Below are 19,017 nucleotides of genomic sequence, written 5' to 3'. Positions count from 1 at the left end.
AGAACTGGATGAGAAATACAACAAAAAGATTGAAGAAATGACTAAAGAAATGGATGAGAAGTATAACAAAATGTTAGAAGAAATGAGTAAATCCGTGAGAGATACACTGGCAAACCAAGAAAAATCAATCAAACAGGTAATGGAAACAGTTCAAGAATTGAAAACTGAAATGGAGGCAATGAAGAAAACACAAAACGAGGGCTGGCTGGATATGGAAAATCTAGGTAAACGAACAGACACTACAGAATCAAGCATAACCAATAGGATACAAGAGATGGAAGAACGAATCTCAGAGTCTGAAGATACCATAGAGAAAATAAATGCTCTGATAAAAGAAAACAGCAAATCCAACAAATTCTCATCAAAAAACATTCAAGAAATTTGGGACACAATAAAAAAACCAAATCTAAGAATAATAGGGATTGAAGAAGGAGAAGAACTGCAGATCAAAGGCCCAGAAAATATATTCAACAAAATTATAGAAGAAAACTTTCCCAACCTAATGAAAGATATTCCTATGAAGGTTCAAGAAGCATACAGAACACTGAATAGACTTGATCAAAAAAAATCCCCTCGCCATATAATAATCAAAACACAAAACATATAGATTAAAGAAAGAATATTAAGAGCTGCAAAGGAAAAAGGTCAAGTAACTTATAAAGGTAAACCAATCAGACTTACACCGGATTTCTCTATGGAAACCATGAAAGCCAGAAGGTCCTGGATAGAGGTACTGCAGAAACTAAGAGACCATGGATGCAAACCCAGACTACTATATCCAGCCAAGCTATCATTCACTATCAATGGAGAAAACAAAATATTCCAGGATAAGAACAAATTTAAACAATTTGTAGCCACAAACCCAGCCTTACAGAAAGTAATAGAAGGAAAATCACAACCAAAGGAATCCACCATTGCCATCACTGCCTACAATAACCCAGACATCTAGCGACCCTTCATGAGCTTAACTCAAAGAAGGGACACATACAAACTCTATTAAACAAACAAACAAAAAATAATAATAACCGGAATCAACAACCACTGGTCATTAATATCACTTAATATTAATGGACTCAATTCACCTATAAAAAGGCGCAAACTAAGAGATTGGATACGAAAACAAGATCCAACATTCTGCTGTTTACAAGAAACACACCTCAACCACAAAGACAGACATCTACTCAGAGTAAAGGGTTGGGAAAAGGTTTTTCAAGCAAACGGACCTAAGAAACAAGCAGGTGTGGCCATTCTAATTTCCAACAAAATTGACTTCAAACTAAAGTCAATCAGAAGAGATGGAGATGGACATTTTATACTCATAACAGGAACAATTCATCAGGAGAAAGTCTCAATCCTGAATATCTATGCCCCTAATATAAAGCCTCCTACTTATGTAAAAGAAACACTTCTAGAACTCAAGGCAGTCATCAAACCACACACACTAATAGTAGGAGACTTCAACACTCCTCTCTCACCAATGGACAGGTCAATCAGACAGAAACCTAACAGAGAAATAAGAGAATTATTGGAGGTATTGAATCAAATGGACTTAACAGACATCTATAGAACACTCCACCCAAATAGGAAAGAATATACCTTCTTCTCTGCAGCTCATGGAACCTTCTCGAAAATTGACCACATACTGGGTAACAAAGCAAACTTCCACAGATACAAAAAAATATTAGTAACCATCTGTGTCTTGTCACACCACCATGGATTAAAGTTAGAATTCAACAACAGTGCTACCCCCAGGAAACCAACAAACTCATGGAAGTTGAACAGTCAACTACTGAATCACCCATGGGTCAAGGAAGAAATAAAGAAAGAAATTAAAGTCTTCCTTGAATTTAATGAAAATAAAGACAAAACATACTCAAACCAATGGGACACTATGAAAGCAGTGCTAAGAGGAAAGTTCATAGCACTAAGTGCCCAATTAAAGAAAACAGAGAAAGCACACATTGGAGACTTAACAGCATACTTGAAAGCCCTAGAAAAAAAAGAAGCTGATTCACCCAGGATGTCTAGAAAACTGGAAATAATCAAACTGAAGGCTGAAATCAACATAATAAAAAAAAACAGAAAACAATCCAAAGAATCAATGAATCAAAAAGCTGGTTCTTGGAGAAAATCAAAAAGATTGACAAACCCCCATCCAAATTAATCAAATGGCAGAGAGAGAACATGCAAATTAATAAGATCAGAAATGAAAAGGGGGACATAACCACAGACACAGAGGAAAGTCAGAGAGTCATTAGATGTCACTACAAAAATTTATATGCCACAAAGTTGGAAAATGTTAAAGAAATGGACATTTTTTTAGATAAGTACCATATACCAATGTCGAACCAAGACCAGGTGAACAATCTAAATAGACCTGTCAGTCGTGAAGAATTAGAAGCTGTTATCAAAAATCTCCCTAACAAAAAAAGCCCAGGACCAGATGGTTTCAATGCAGAATTCTACCAGAACTTCCAGGAAGAGCTAATACCTATACTCCTTAATGTATTTCACAATATAGAAACAGAAGAATCATTGCCAAACTCTTTTTATGAAGCTACAATTACTCTGATACCAAAACCGCACAAAGACACAACCAAGAAAGAGAATTACAGACCAATCTCACTCATGAACATTGACGCTAAAATACTCAATAAAATACTGGCAAACCGAATCCAAGAATACATTAGAAAAATTATCCATTATGATCAAGTGTGCTTCATCCCAGAGATGCAGGGCTGGTTCAACATATGCAAATCTATCAATATAATCCATCATATAAATAAACTGAAAGAAAAAAACCATATGATCATTCCATTGGATGCTGAAAAAGCATTTGACAAAATTCAACACCCCTTTATGATAAAGGTGTTGGAGAGATTGGGTATACGAGGATGATACCTAAATATAATAAAAGCAATATATAGTAAGCAGAGAACTAAAATCAAATTGAACGGAGAGAAACTCAAAGCCATTCCACTAAAATCAGGAACACGACAAGGCTGTCCACTCTCCCCATACCTCTTTAATATAGTGTTTGAAGTTCTAGCAATAGCGATAAGACAACATAAGGGGATCAAGGGGATTCGAATTGGAAAGGATGAAGTTAAACTTTCGTTATTTGCAGATGATATGATAGTATAAATAAGCGACGCCAAAAACTCAAACAAAGAACTCCTACAGTTGATAAACACCTTTAGTAATGTGGCAGGATACAAGATCAACTCCAAAAAATCGGTTGCCCTCCTATACACAAAGGATAAAGAAGTAGAGAGGGAAATCAGAGAAACATCACCTTTCATGATAGCCACAAATAGCATAAAATATCTTGGGGTAACTCTAACTAAGGAAGTGAAAAACCTATTTGACAAGAACTTTAAGTCTTTGAAGAAAGAAATTGAGGAGGATACCAGAAAATGGAAAGACCTCCCCTGCTCTTGCATTGGGAGAATCAACATAGTAAAAATGGCAATTCTACCAAAAGCAATCTATAGATTCAATGCAATTCACACCAAAATCCCATCAAACTTCTTCACAGACCTTGAGAGAACAATAATCAAGTTTATATGGAAAAACAAAAAACCCAGGATAGCCAAAACAATCTTATACAGTAAAGGAACTTCTGGAGGCATTACCATCCCTGACTTCAAACTCTACTACAGAGCAACAGTATTGAAAACAGCTTGGTATTGGCATAAGAACAGAGAAGTCGACCTATGGAATCGAATAGAAGACCCAGGTATTAACCCACAAGCGTATGAACACCTGATATTTGAAAGGGAGCCAAAGGTATACAATGGAAGAAGGAAAGCTTCGTTAACAAATGATGCTGGAATAACTGGATGTCAACCTGTAGAAGAATGAAAATAGATCCATATCTATCACCATGCACAAAACTCAGGTCCAAATGGATTAAAGACATCAACATTAATCCGACCACTTTGAACCTGATAGAATAGAAAGTGGGAAGTAATCTAGAAGATATAGGCACAGGAGACCAGTTCCTAAGCAGAACTCCAGGAGCGCAGACAATAAGAGAAACAATGAATAAATGGGACCTCCTGAAACTGAGAAGCTTCTGCAGAGCAAAGGACACCGTCAGTAAGACAAAAAGGCTAACTTCTGACTGGGAGAAGATCTTCACAAACCCCTCATCAGACAAAGATCTGATCTCCAAAATATACAAAGAACTCAAGAAACTAGACAAAAAACTCTAATTAACCCAATTAAAAAATGGGGTACTGAACTGAACAGAGAATTCACAACAGACGAACTTCGAATGGCCAAAAGGCACTTAAGGTCATGCTCAACCTCCTTAGCGATCAGGGAAATGCAAATCAAAACAACTTTAAGATATCGTCCTACACCTGTCAGAATAGCCAAACTCAAAAACACCAATGATAGCCTATGGTGGAGAGGATGTGGAATGAGGGGAACACTCATCCATTGTTGGTGGGAATGCAAACTTGTGCAGCCACTGTGGAAATCAGTGTGGCAATTTCTCAGGAAACTGGGAGTCAACCTCCCTCAGGACCCAGAAATTCCACTATTGGGAATATACCCAAGAGATGCCCTAACATACTACAAAAGAGCATTTGTTCAACTATGTTCATAGCAATACTATTTGTAATAGCCAGAACCTGGAAACAACCTAGGTGCACCTCAATAGAAGAATGGTTAAAAAAGGTGTGGAACATATACACATAAAAGTTTTACTCAGCAGTAAAAAACAATGACATCTTGAATTTTGCATGCAAATGGATGGACACAGAAAACACTTTACTGAGTGAGGTAAGCCAGACCCAAAAAGAGGAATATGGTATGTATTCACTCATATGTGGATTCTACCCATAATTAAAGGTCTTTGAGCCTATTATTCGTGATCCTAGAGAAGCTAAATAAGAAGGTGAACCTGATGAAAATCATGTAGCTATCTGTCTGGAGATTGGAATTAGACAAGAGTCCCAGGTAACCTCGGGTGCATGGGGGGTGGGAGGGTTGTTGGAAGGGGAGAGGGTTAGAGAGAAGGGAGTAGGGAGGAACGGGGGAAGCTCTGTTGACTGGGATGGGGGGGAAGGAGGAAGGATGGATATGGGATCAGGGAAAAATATATTTCAACTAACGGAGTCATTTTAGGGTTTACAGGAGACTTGATTATAAAGGGGATCCCAGGTCCAAGGAGAGATCCCCAGATTGTTCTCTGGACAGAAGAGAGGTTGCCTGAAACGGCCTAGACCCATAACCATACTGATGAATATTTTGCTTATCACCATAGAACCTTCATCTGGCAATGGATGGAGATAGAGACAGAGACCCACATTGGAACACTGGACTTAACTCCCTATGTCCAAATGAGAAGCAGAAGGAAAGAGAACGTGAGTAAAGAAGGCAAGACCAGAGGGAACCTTCATCCGACGACGGAGACCCACATTGGAGCACTGGATGGAACCCCCCAAGGTTTAAATGAGGAGCAGAAGGATGAAGAAAATGAAAAAGGAAATAGGGACTGCGAGGGATGCGATCACCCACTGATACATGGGGACGGATATAATGAGCTTTTACCAAGGCCAGTTGGACTGGGACTGAACAAGGACGCGATCCAACCAGATTCTCTGAATTTCGCCGGATTCTCTGAATGTGGCTGTCCCGGAGTCTTTTTGAAAAGCCATTGACAATGACATTGGGACTTTTTTCCTCTGCATATACGGGATTTTGGGGATCCAGTCTGTCTGGACACTCACCTTCCTGGACCTGGAGGGAGGGGGGAGGAACTTGAACTTCCCACAGGGCAGGAAACCCTGACTGCTCTTAGGGATGGAGAGGGAGGAGGAGAGGGAGTGGGGGGAGTGGGAGGGTGTTGGGGGAGGGTCGGAAATGGAAACTTTTATAATTTAATAAAGTTACTTTCAAAAAAAAGAGTCTTGAGGGAGGTTGACTCCCAGTTTCCTGAGAAACCGCCACACTGATTTCCACTGTGGCTGCACAAATTTGCATTCCCACCAACAATGGATGAGAGTTCACTCTCTCCACATCCTCTACAGCATAGGCTATCATTGGTGTTTTTGACTTTAGCTAATCTGACCAGTGTAAAATGGCATCTCATAGTTGTTTTGATTTGCATTTCCCTGATGGCTAAGGAGGTTGAACATGACCTTAAGTGCCTTTTGGCCATTCGAAGTTCTGTTGAGAATTCTCTGTTCAGATCAGCACCCCATTTTTTAATTGGGTTAATTAGAGTTTTAGTGTCTAGTTTCTTGAGTTCTTTGTATATTTTGGAGATCAGGCCTTTATCTGATGAGGGGTTGGTGAAGATCTTCTCCCAGTCAGAAGTTAGCCTTTTTGTCTTACTGAGGGTGTCCTTTGCTTTACAGAAGCTTCTCAGTTTCAGGAGGTCCCATTTATTCATTGATTCTCTTATTGTCTGTGCTACTGGGGTTCTACCTAGGAAGTGGTCTCCTGTGCCTATATCTTGTAGACTACTTCCCACTTTCTCTTATATCTGGTTCAAAGTGGTCGGATTAATGTTGATGTCTTTAATCCATTTGGACCTGAGTTTTGTGCATGGTGATAGATATGGATCTACTTTCATTCTTCTACAGGTTGACATCCAGTTATGCCAGCACCATTTGTTAAAGTAGCTTTCCTTCTTCCATTGCATACCTTTAGCTCCCTTGTTGAAAATCAAGTGTTCATAGGTTTGTGGGTTAATAGCTGGGTCTTCTATTTGATTCCATAGGTCGGCTTCTCTGTTCTTATGCCAGTACCAAGCTGTTTTCAATACTGTTGCTCTGTAGTAGAGTTTGAAGTCAGGGATGGTAATGCCTCCAGAAGTTCCTTTATTATATAAGAGTGTTTTGGCTATCCTGGGTTTTTTGTTTTTCCATATAAAATTAATTATTATTCTCTCAAGGTCTGTGAAGAAGTTTGATGGGATTTTGATGGGGATTGCATTGAATCTATAGATTGCTCTTGGTAGAATTGCCATTTTTACTATGCTGATCCTCCCTATCCAAGAGCAAGGGAGATCTTTCCATTTTCTGGTATCCTCCTAATTTCTTTCTTCAAAGACTTAAAGTTCTTGTCAAATAGGTCTTTCACTTCCTTGGTCAGAGTTATCCCAAGATATTTTATGCTATTTGTGGCTATCGTGAAAGGTGAAGTTTCTCTGATTTCCCTCCCTGCTTCTTTTTCCTTTGTGTATAGGAGGGCAACTGATTTTTTGAAGTTGATCTTGTATCCTGCCACATTACTAAAGGTGTTTATCAGCTGTAGGAGTTCTTTGGTAGAGTTTTTGGGGTCGCTCATGTATACTATCATATCGTCTGCAAATGACGAAAGTTTAACTTCTTCCTTTCCAATTCGAATCCCCCTGATCCCCTTATGCTGTCGTATTGCTATTGCTAGAACTTCTAGCACTATATTGAAGAGGTATGGGGAGAGTGGACAGCCTTGTCTTGTTCCTGATTTCAATGAAATGGCTTTGAGTTTCTCTCCGTTCAGTTTGATGTTAGCTGTCGGCTTGCTGTAAATAGCTTTTATTATATTTTGGTATGATCCTTGTATCCCCAATCTCTTCAACACCTTTATCATAAAGGGATGTTGGATTTTTTCAAATGCTTTTTCAGCATCTAATGAGATGATCATATGGTTTTTTTCTTTCAGTTTATTTATATGATGGATTGCATTGATAGATTTGCGTATGTTGTACCAGCCCTGAGTCTCTGGAATGAAGCCTACTTGATCATAATGGATAATTTATCTAACGTGTTCTTGGAATTGATTTGCCAGGATTTTGTTGAGAATTTTTGAGTCAATGTTCATGAGTGAGATTTCCCTGTAATTCTCTTTCTTGGTTGTGTCTTTATGTGGTTTTGGTATCAGGGTAACTGTTGCTACATAAAAAGACTTTGGCAATGACTCTTCTGTTTATATATTGTGAAATACCTTAAGGAGTATAGGTATCAGCTCTTCCACAAAAGCAATTGTTCAACTATGTTCACAGCAGCACTATTTGTAATGGCCAGAACCTGGAAACAACCCAGGTGCCCCTCAATAGAAGAATGGTTAAAGAAGGTGTGGAACATATATACATTAGAGTTTTACTCAGCGGTAAAAAACAATGACATCTTGAATTTTGCATGCAAATGGATGGACATAGAAAACGCTTTACTGAGTGAGGTAAGCCAGACCCAAAAAGAGGAATGTGGTATGTATTCACTCATAAGTGGATTCTACCCATAATTAAAGGTCTTTGAGCCTATTATTCGTGATCTTAAAGAAGCTAAATAAGAAGGTGAACCTGATGAAAATCGTGTAGCTATCTGTCTGGAGATTGGAAATAGACATGAGTCCCAGGTAACCTCGGGTGCATGGGGGGTGGGAGGGTTGTTGGAAGGGGAGAGGGTTAGAGAGAAGGGAGTAGGGGAGGAATGGGGAAAGCTCGGGGGACTGGGATGGAGGGGAAGGAGGAAGGATGGATATGGGATCAGGGAAGAATATATCTCAACTACGGGAGTCATTTTAGGGTTTACAAGAGACTTGATTATAAATGGGATCCCAGGCCCAAGGAGAGATCCCCAGATTGTTCTCTGGACAGAGGAGAGGTTGCCTGAACCGGCCTTGGCCCATATCCATACTGATGAATATTTTGCTTATCACCATAGAACCTTCATCTGGCAATGGATGGAGATAGAGACAGAGACCCACATTGGAACACTGGACTTAACTCCCTATGTCCAAATGAGAAGCAGAAGGAAAGAGAACGTGAGTAAAGAAGGCAAGACCAGAGGGAACCTTCATCTGATGATGGATGGCAATACAGACGGAGACCCACATTGGAGCACCAGACTGAGCCCCTCAAGGTCCAAATGAGGAGCAGAATAAGGAAGAACATGGAAAAGGAAATCAGGACTGCGAGGGGTGCGATCACCCACTGATACAAGGGGACTGATCTAATGAGAGTTCACCAAGGCCAGTTGGACTGGGACTGAACGAGCAAGTGGTCCAACCAGATTCTCTGAATGTGGCCGGATTCTCTGAATGTGGCTGTCCCGGGGTCTTTTTGAAAAGCCATTGACACTGACACTGGGACTTTTTTCCTCTGCATATACTGGATTTTGGGGATCCAGTTTGTTTGGATACTCACCTTCCTGGACCTGAAGGGAGGGGGGAGGAAATTGAACTTCCCACAGGGCAGGAAACCCTGACTGCTCTTAGGGATGGAGAGGGAGGAGGAGAAGGAGTGGGGGGAGTGGGATAGTGTTGGGAGGAGGGGCGGAAATGGAAACTTTTATAATTTAATAAACTTTGAAAAAAAAAGAAAAGGAAAGAAATATTTAAAAATAATCTGAAAAGTGATCGTGCTAGACAACATCCACCAGATGTTCTGAGATAGTATTAGCATCTCATTTTTGTTTTGTTTTAAAGATTTATTCTCTCTCTCTCTCTCTCTCTCTCTCTGTGTGTGTGTGTGTGTGTGTGTGTGTGTGTGTGTGTGTGTGTGTGTTTGCCTGTCTGAGCTTACGTACACAGGTGTGTACCTTGACCTTTGAGGTCCAAGGGTGTCAGACACTCAGGAACTGAAGTTAAATGCAGCTATGAGCCACCTGATGAGAATACTGGAAAATGATCCCATGTCCTCTGCAATATTATTTTATACACTCGACTGCTGAGACATATATCCAGCCTCTAGCTGATTCTTGATTCTAGGTTTTTCCCTTGAGTGTGCTCCTTGTGAATATGTAGATGAGTGCTCTAATATTGGACTTCCCCATATGTGGCCATGGTACTGGCTTCTAAACCGTGTCCTGTTGTCCTGAATTGTAATTATTCCATGGCTGTGGCTTCCATCTCTGCTGTTTGGAACTAGAATACACCCGTTTAGAATCTGACAGTCTCAGATCATCACCCAAGCATCTTCTCTTGGACCATGTTGACTAAAAGAAAAAATTGAGGATCTAAATAATGACTAAATCTCTCAGTGACTTCATCAATACCAACAGTGGAGTGGGGGAGCTAGCTAGTAGAGACCATAAACAAACTTGAAACGGAAGCGAGGACTACAGAGCAGAACCAAGTAGCCAGCAATCAGATCAGGCACCTGCAACCAACTACCCACACATTGGTCCAACTTTAAAAGAAATCAACATATACCACCTTGCCTGTAGATGAGACATGAGAGACAACCTGGCCTCACAAGGCAACATTGCTATAAAAGGACAGAGTCTTTTGTTTTCAGAACAATGACAGGAAGGGCACCCGTGATTAGTCAAATGAGTTATTTGGGACAGATTGCTCCTTTAAACTGCCCCAATATTAAGTCTCATAAGTAGCTGCTTTGTAGGAGAAAGAACAAATAAATATACCCAATGAAATCTTCACGATTCTACTGCAATGCAAATAGCGAAGTAATCCACTTCTTCTCTGTATAACCCAGCTCAATATTTACCTCTTGATCTTTCAAATCTACCTTTGGTATCTTGTGATATAGACTGATGCATTACAATTTGAAGTCACAGTGAGGAAACATACCTGAGAATTTCACCTAATCCAATTTTGTATTCTTGCTAACATACTGTTGAACATGCTTTGCTTTGTTTTGTTGGTGGTACTGAGAATTGAACCTGGGACCTAGCCCATTCAAGACAAGCCCTTTATCATTAACTTATTTCCATAACCCTGACATAAGTTGTCACTACTTTGCCTGGGTTGGTGACAAACTCTCTCCTTAAGATTATACCTGAACCTTTCATATTTTTGCCTCAACCTCTCGCACATAGCCGGGATTACAAGCCAGTAGCACCAAGCCTGGATATGTTGTTTAATATTTAGCAGACAACTTATCAATACCCATTCCATGGATCTTAATTTCCTGTTCAGGGAGAGAGCAGTGCATTGGAAAGTATTCTTATTTACTCCCAGGCTTAATGGAATCTCGGCATATTGCTTGGCCCAAACGTATATGAAGGTACTTTATCTTATTCAGGAATCATCTCTAGACAGACATTAGCATTTTAAAATGATGAAAACATACCTCTCTCAGCAAAGGACAGGACAACCCCTTCTTGAAATGCTAAACTCTTACTCCCAGAGTAAAGATGTATGTGTTCATCAAAGCCTCCACAGCCCACAGAGAGAAAATTATTCAAATTCTTTGAGAAATAAACTCTATACAGAATAAGTTTCAGATGTGCTCTCTAATAAATCTTAATAGAGTATATTTTGCTTCTCATCTATTTACCATTTATTTCTATCCATATCTTTTGTGAGCCAGAATGATAGGGGAAAGTCAAGCCTTATGTCAGTCTTAACAGCAACAACAACAAATCCTAAATTCTACAGTGCAGATGATCCTCATCCAACAGCAGCAATCACAGTCACAGCTTCAGATAGGGTGTGGAAGAGGTAAGAGACTCCAAGCAGGTTTTAGTTAAAGCTTCCTAGGGAAGGTATAGTGGAAGATGTGGGTCTTGCTCTGCGAATGTCGGTGACCACGAGATGGATGGAGAATAGTCACTCCAGTGCTCCTGCAAGCTTACATCCCCTAGTGAAACTTTTGCCATTGCCATTTAACATTTACCCATGAGCTAATAGTAGGAAACAACTGTGTCCATTCGATGAAGATTTATGTATATGCCAGAACACATTCAGGAAGTCCAGAGCTTCCTGGTGTTTATCCTCTACTAATGGAGACAGAAAACAGAAACCTTGCTATGCAGTATCAATTCATTTAATGACCAATGTTCAATGGTAAAGCAAAGCAAGGCAAGAGTTTCAAAGGAGTCCAATGAGAGAGACAGGTTTTCAGGGCCAGTCTGTGAAAAATATCTTCATGTGGTAAGTAATTCAGAATTAACCAGGTGATTTGGTGTCTCATCAAGGCACTTGCGGAGCAAGCTTGCCAACCTGAGTTCCATCCCATTCTTGGAACCCAGGTAAAGGAGAAAGGACAGAACCGATGCCACAGAGTTTGTCTCTGGCCTCCACGTGCCTCTCCATATACACCATACATAAGCACCATAATAAATAAAATAAAATATATGTGAATGCAAGACGTTAGACCTAGGGTAATGAATATCCAGTCCTCTTGAGTGATGTGTATATGTGAGCTTATGGGTGCTTGTGCAGGGTGGACAAGAAAATAGTGAGCTTTGTTTGGACAGGTAAGTGGCATAGCAAGGTGATTTGTGCTAAATGTAAATGGTGCTAGAATGGTAGGTATGTTATGATGCTGGATGATGTGATGTTGGGCGGCATTATGGTTGTGGAGTGTGTGTGTGTGTGTGTGTGTGTGTGTGTGTGTGTGTGTGTGCGCGCGTGCGTGTGGTGTGATCACAGATGCTATTTTAAATGTGTTGGGTGTCCTGGTCGGTTTCTGTACTACTTGTTATAAGCTTAGTTATCTGGGAAGAGGAACCTCATTTGGGAAAATGCCTCTCTCTGATTGTTTAGGTAAATCTTTATTGTCTTTTCTTGATTAGTGATTGATGAGAGATGACTCATTTCTCTGGGACTGGGGACAGTTTTCACCCCTGGGCAGGTGGGTCATAGGTGCTTTAAGAAAGCAGCCGAACAAACAATGATAAGGAAGCTGGTAAGTATCACTCCTCCATGACCCCTGTATCAGATCCTGCCTCCAGGTTTATGTCTTGATTCCTACGTTGTCTTTGCAGGTTAGTTGTAAGATGAAATAAGCAATGTTTTTCTTTTCTTTCCTTTCTTTCTTTTCTTTTCTTTCTTTCTTTCTTTCTTTCTTTCTTTCTTTCTTTCTTTCTTTCTTTCTTTCTTTTTTTACCACAAGTTGTTTTTGCTCATTTTTGTTTGTTGTTGTTTTACAGCAATAGACATCCTAACTAAGACAGTGTCATTAGGGTGATGGGTTGTACTATAGGGGTGGATGGTATTATGATGGTAGGTTTTGTACTGGTCAGTGGTATTAGAATGGTGGAAACCTGTGAGAAGAACAGATCATAGCTGAACTTTGGGAACAAGAAAAAGCAACTGAAGTTAGACTCACCGACAATTCACTCCCAGCTTACTTTGGAGAGTCCATGAGAGTACTGTGATATCTTCTTAAGGTAGCTTCCTCTGTGATGAAGTTCCTCATCCTCCGTTAATACCTTCACTCTGGGTACCAAGACCCAGGGAAATGAGCATGTGAGGAGATTTTTTTTTTTTTTACAAAAGAAAGATGTTTTCATAAAATAAAAGTAAGACTGGGTTCAGTAACAACTGTCAGAGAAAGATCAACAAAAGTTTTAATCAAGACAATAAAAAATAATTAAGGGAGAGGGTGAAGGTGCAGACAATCTAGTCAGGAAGAAAATAGAGACTCATTGTGCTCAGACACAAAGACAAATCTTCAGTTTATAACAAGCATTCAAAAGAACCCGGTATTTTGGTTGAATAAGCCTAAATAGGTTTAAAAGAAGATTCATGAGTACAAAGGAACTCTAGATTTTCTATATGCCAGTCAATAACATATGCATTAATTCAATGTCATTTATGTTACATGATATTATGCAAAGTGGAATAAATATGCTCCTGATAGTTACAAAAATTTTATTGAACATTTAATCAAGCATTTAATACTTTATCGTAATCCAATAAATTTCAGAGACTAGGAATGCAACAGTAAATTCATGACTCACTAAAATCAAACCTATCAAACCTACCTCTCAACTTCCTCTTATCAAATGTCTCCATTCTCAGTGCTAATAATGCACTTTTTCATACTAGTCATGTGTCCATTCTTTCTCATCATCTGGTGATTAGGCTTCAAATAAAGTGACTCACTGGAATATCAAAAGTGTGGTCCTGTGGTCTGGATGAGAGAGTCTGTAACACATTTCTTTCATGCAGTATACATGATTAGGCAGTAATGCATAGCTGTTGGGCTCTCTCTCTCTCTCTCTCTCTCTCTCTCTCTCTCTTCAGTGAGTTTGTATTTGTCTTTTTTATTGGTAGATTTTCTTGAGGAGTTTAATGAAAATCTTCTGATTGCACCTTCAAAGCTGGGTATGTGAAAACCATGAAGTTGATAGTTGACTCTCGTGACCCTAGGCATATCTCACATACAACTATTTAATGTCTCTGGTTTGCTTATTTCTTGCCAGTCACTGTCAAATTTTGTTTACAAATATAATTGGTTTCCAGCTAGGATGCCATCATCATGCCCCAAAGAAGATTTGTCTCTGATACTCTGGGTGTTTGGATGAAGGATGGCTGCAGTCCAGGGCCACCATCTGAAGCACATCAGGCTGGACCACTAGCTTGTCTTGAGAGTAATTTTTTTATTTTTATTGAGTTATACATTTTTCTCTGCTCCCCTCCCTTTCTCTCCCCTCCCCTTCAACTTTCTCCCATAGTCCCCATTCTTCCAATTTACTCAGGAGATCTTTTCTTTTTCTACTTCCCATGTAGATTAGATCCATGTATGTCTCTCTTAGGTTCCTCATTGTTGTCTAAGTTTTCAGGGATTATAATTTGTAGGCTGATTTTCTTTGCTTTATGTTTAAAACCCTCTTATGAGTGAGAACATATGATAATAGTCTTTCTGGGTCTGGGTGGAGAGTAATTTTTAATTTACTACTAATATTCTCTTCTTTGTTCCTCAACTTCAGCAAAATAAAATATTTATATAAACCAGTATTTTATAGTATATTAGATTTCTGTTTTTTTTCTGAGTGGAAAAGTCACTCTGATTTTATTGGAAATTAGAAAAAACAAAAGAGAAACAGTATCTTCTTGAAAAAATCATATACATGGTATTTTGAGAAGTTTCTGGTCTCTTCTTCACACGGTGGGGAACTGTCAGTATTTGACAGTGATTAGCTTATTTCAAAGTGCCATTTTTCTCTTTGAACCAAGGAAGAACTCACCTTAGTTGACAAGTTCTTTTTGCTTAATATTTAATTATATTTTCAATGCTATATATATATATATATATATATATATATATATATATATATATATATGTGCGTGTGTGCATATGTGCATTCTAAGAACTCTGGAGGCCAGCAGAGGGAACTTGATCTCCTGTAGCTGGAGCTCTCTAAGCCTGACTAAGTAATAAGTGCTCTTACCAGCTAAGACAGACAGACAGACACACACACACACACAAACACATGCCCTCACACACACTCACACACTTTTGAGGTGGGATTCTCCTCTGTATGTTGTGAGTACCATTGGTTAATAGAGAAACTGGCTTGGCCTGATATGGTAGAACAGAGCTAGGGAAAAACTAAACTGAATGCTGGGAGAAGGAAGCTATGTCAAGAGAGGAGCTATGGAGCCACAACCAGAGATAGACATCCTGGAACCTTGCCAGTAGGTGATGAGCCTCATGGTAAAATATAAAATACTGGAAATGGGTTAATACTAGATGTAAGAGCTAGCTAGCAATACAATTAAGTGACTGACCAAGCAGTAATTAAAATATTATAGTTTCTGTGTGATTTTATCATGAGTCTTGGTTGGCAGGAAATGAACAAGTGGCCTCCTTACAACACACACACACACACACACACACACACACTCACACACACACACTCACATTCACACATATACACACACACTCACATTCACACACAAACTCACACACAAACTTTCACACACTCATACACCCACTACATACACACACTCAAATACACACTGTTTAAAAATTAAGAACTAAAACTCTAATATTTTCTAGGTTTACTGTTCCTTGCGAAGCTGCATCCCAAACATTATCTTATATCCCATCCTAAAATAGTCATTATTTAAATAAGATTTTATGTCAAGATCAAGAATGAAAATACCTCATTACTAAAAATGACAATTCGTGCCTTTATAAAATAGGATGCATTTATCCTAACTTCCTTGATGTTCTTGGATTGAAATGCAACTAATTTTACCTAAACGGGGAACTCCTGACAAGCTGTTTTCATCACAGCACTAAATAGTGTGAAGAGAACCATGGCAATTTTCAATAATGACAGTTTTAGAGTCATTCGCACTGTACTAAAAATCATCTTGATTCTGATACTTTGCCCAGAATTGTCATGACAAAATGTCCTCGGCTCATTGTAGTTTTACTGGAAGGTATTTACATACCTCCCCCAAATGACTTAATTTCAAGAAATGGGCTAAGAAATTAGTGATTTCTGCTTGAAAACTTTGCAACATTCATGAGGACATATTATGGGTAATAATTGATAACAATAATCCTGTGGTGGTTTGAAAGAGATCAGGCCCAGGAGGCTCACATGTCAGAATGCTTGGTCTCCAGTAGCAGAATGGTTTGGAAAAGATTGAAAGGTGTTGTCTTAGTAGAGGAAATGTGTCACTGGGGTTGGGCTTTGGAGTTTCAAAGGACTAGTATAATTTTTTTTCACTGTTTTTCTCTGCCACACAGTTGAGAATCAAGACACAGGCTCTCAGTCATTCCTATGCATGGCTTCAGTCTGTTATCATGGACTCTAGCCCTGTGAAGGAATAGGTCAACTTATTTCTTTTATAAGTTTTGTGCTTTATCGCAGCAACAAATAGGCCACATACAACATTTTAAGACACCGTACCTTAATCTCTCATTATAAAATAATTCAGGAGAGACTGCTGAGGGTCCGAACGTGAATCTGGGACCTTCAAGGGAGTAGACCTAAGCCAGGACCCCTGTGAATCTGGGCATGAGTCTGGGAACCCTGAGGAACTTGGCCCAAGCCAGGACCTCTGCCAATCTGGATGTGAATCTGGGACCTCAGAGGGAGTAAGCCTGAGCCAGGTTCTCTGCGATTCTGGGCGCGCCCGAGTCTGGGAACTCCGAGGCAATAGACCAAAAAAAAATTATAAATAATAATTCAGAGACCTCGCATAATGTGCTTTAAAAATCTTTTATAAGAAACCTATAAAATGAATATATATGTGTATATAATCAATGCATATATGTATGATGCATTTATATACATGTCTTTGTTATGGTTTCCATTATTGACAAGGAAAGGGTTGATCTGGCCTACACCACTGTTGCTGTTCATCACTGAAAGTAGTCAGGACAGGGACTCATGCAGAGCAGGGTCTCATTGCAGGACCTGATGCAGATGTCATTGAGGAGAGCTGCTTATTGGCTGGCTTCCTAAGGCTTGCTCAGCTCTCTATCTTATAGATCCCAGGATTAGCAGCCTAGGGATGGTACCACCCATTGTGGGCTGATCCCTTCTCCATTGATCACTAAATAAGAAAATGCTTTACAGCTGGATCTCGAGGATGTATTTCCTCAACTGAGGCTCCTTCCTCTGATGACTCTAGTTTGTGATAAGTTCACACTCAAAACTACCCAGTACAAACATATATAATCCTAGTGTATACACTCTTAAATATCATCAAAAATTGTTACATTTCTTAATAAGCCTGAATTGAAGTAGCAAAGTAATGAGGATTTTTTTCCTTCAAAAATTGAGCCTTCCAGTAGCAAAGGTATTTAAAAAGTGTGAACTCCAATAAATAAAAACTGAACAGATAAAAGGAAGAAATGATAACAGTCTGGCCTGTGACCTGTGAGTCATGCTACTGAGCAACAATTGCCAACACCAGATCCTATCCACACAACAAATAACTAAATTAAATTTCTGATAAACCAATTGAATTCAGATTGAGAACACACATACTTTTTTAAAATGAGTTTAAGATTCTGCATCATCTTGTTATATGTGATATTTTCTAGATCCATCCATTTGCCTTCAAATATCAAGATGTCATTATTTTTTCCTGCTTTGTAGGAAAATTACCACATTTTACTTATCTATTCTTCAGTGGAGGGGCATTTAGGTTGTATCCACGTTCTGGCTATGACAAATAATGTTACTTTGAACATAGTTGAGCACATGTCTTTGTGTGTGATTGAGTATCCTTTGGATATATACCCAAAAGTGGTATTTCTGGGTCTTGAGGAAGGTTGTTTCTTAATTTTCTGAGAAATCACAACACTGACATCCAAAGGGGTTGTACCAGCTTGCGCTCCTACCACCAATGCAAGAGTGTTCTCTTTACCCCACAACCTCTCCAGCATAACTTGTCCTCAGTGTTTTTGATCTTGGTCATTCTTACAGGTGTAAGATGGAATCTCAGAGTTGTTTTGATTTGCATTTCTCTGAAAACTAAGGATGTTGAGCATTTTCTTAAGTGTCTTTCAGCTATTTTAGATTCTTCTGTTGAGAGTTCTCCATTTAGGTCTATTCTCCATTTTTTATTGGATTATTTGTTCTTTTGATAATCAATTTCTTGAGTTCTTTGTATATTTTGAAGATCAGACCTCTGTCTGATGTGGTTTTGGTTAAATTTTTTTCTCATTCTATAGGCTGCTATTTTGTCTTGTTGACGGTGTCATTTGCTTTACAGAAGCTTTTCAGTTTCAGGAGGTCCCATATATTCATTGTTTCTCTCAGTGTCTATGTTACTGGGGTTATATTTAGTAAGTGGTCTCCTGTGCCAATGCATTCAAGTGTACTTCCCACTTTCTTTTCTATGAGGATCACTGTGGCTGGCTTTATGTTAAGATCTTTTATCCATTTGGACTTGAGTTTTGTGCATGGTGATAACTTGCACAAATGTTTTCTTCTATAATAGTTGCTGTGACCATGGTGTCTCTTCACAGCAATGGAAACCCTAACTGAGAAAGAAGCTGGTACCATGAAGTAGGATATTAATGTGATAGGCCTGGCCTTATTGTTGGTTGGAGTAATGTTGATTTTCAGACACTGGTTTGGGAAAGTAGTGGAATACTTTAACCAGGTTTAATAGGCCATATCAGTAGGAGAATGGAAGACAGTGGTGCTGAGGTTTATTTGAACTGTGGGGTCCTTCATCAAGAGGTTTTATAGAATAATAATATTCTTCTCTAGAGACTATTCTTGAGATATAGGTGAAGAATATGGATACCTTTTATCCTTGTCCAAAAATTCATTGGCAGAAGAAATCTCAAAGTAGCCTATTATTGGCTCTGTTGTATGGTAATTACTGTTCACTCTTATGAGGATCTAT

This window comes from Myodes glareolus, chromosome 17 (genome assembly GCF_982192425.1).
Source record: "Myodes glareolus chromosome 17, mMyoGla1.1, whole genome shotgun sequence".
Taxonomy (NCBI): Eukaryota; Metazoa; Chordata; class Mammalia; order Rodentia; family Cricetidae; genus Myodes; species Myodes glareolus.
This window is presented reverse-complemented; position numbering follows the sequence as displayed.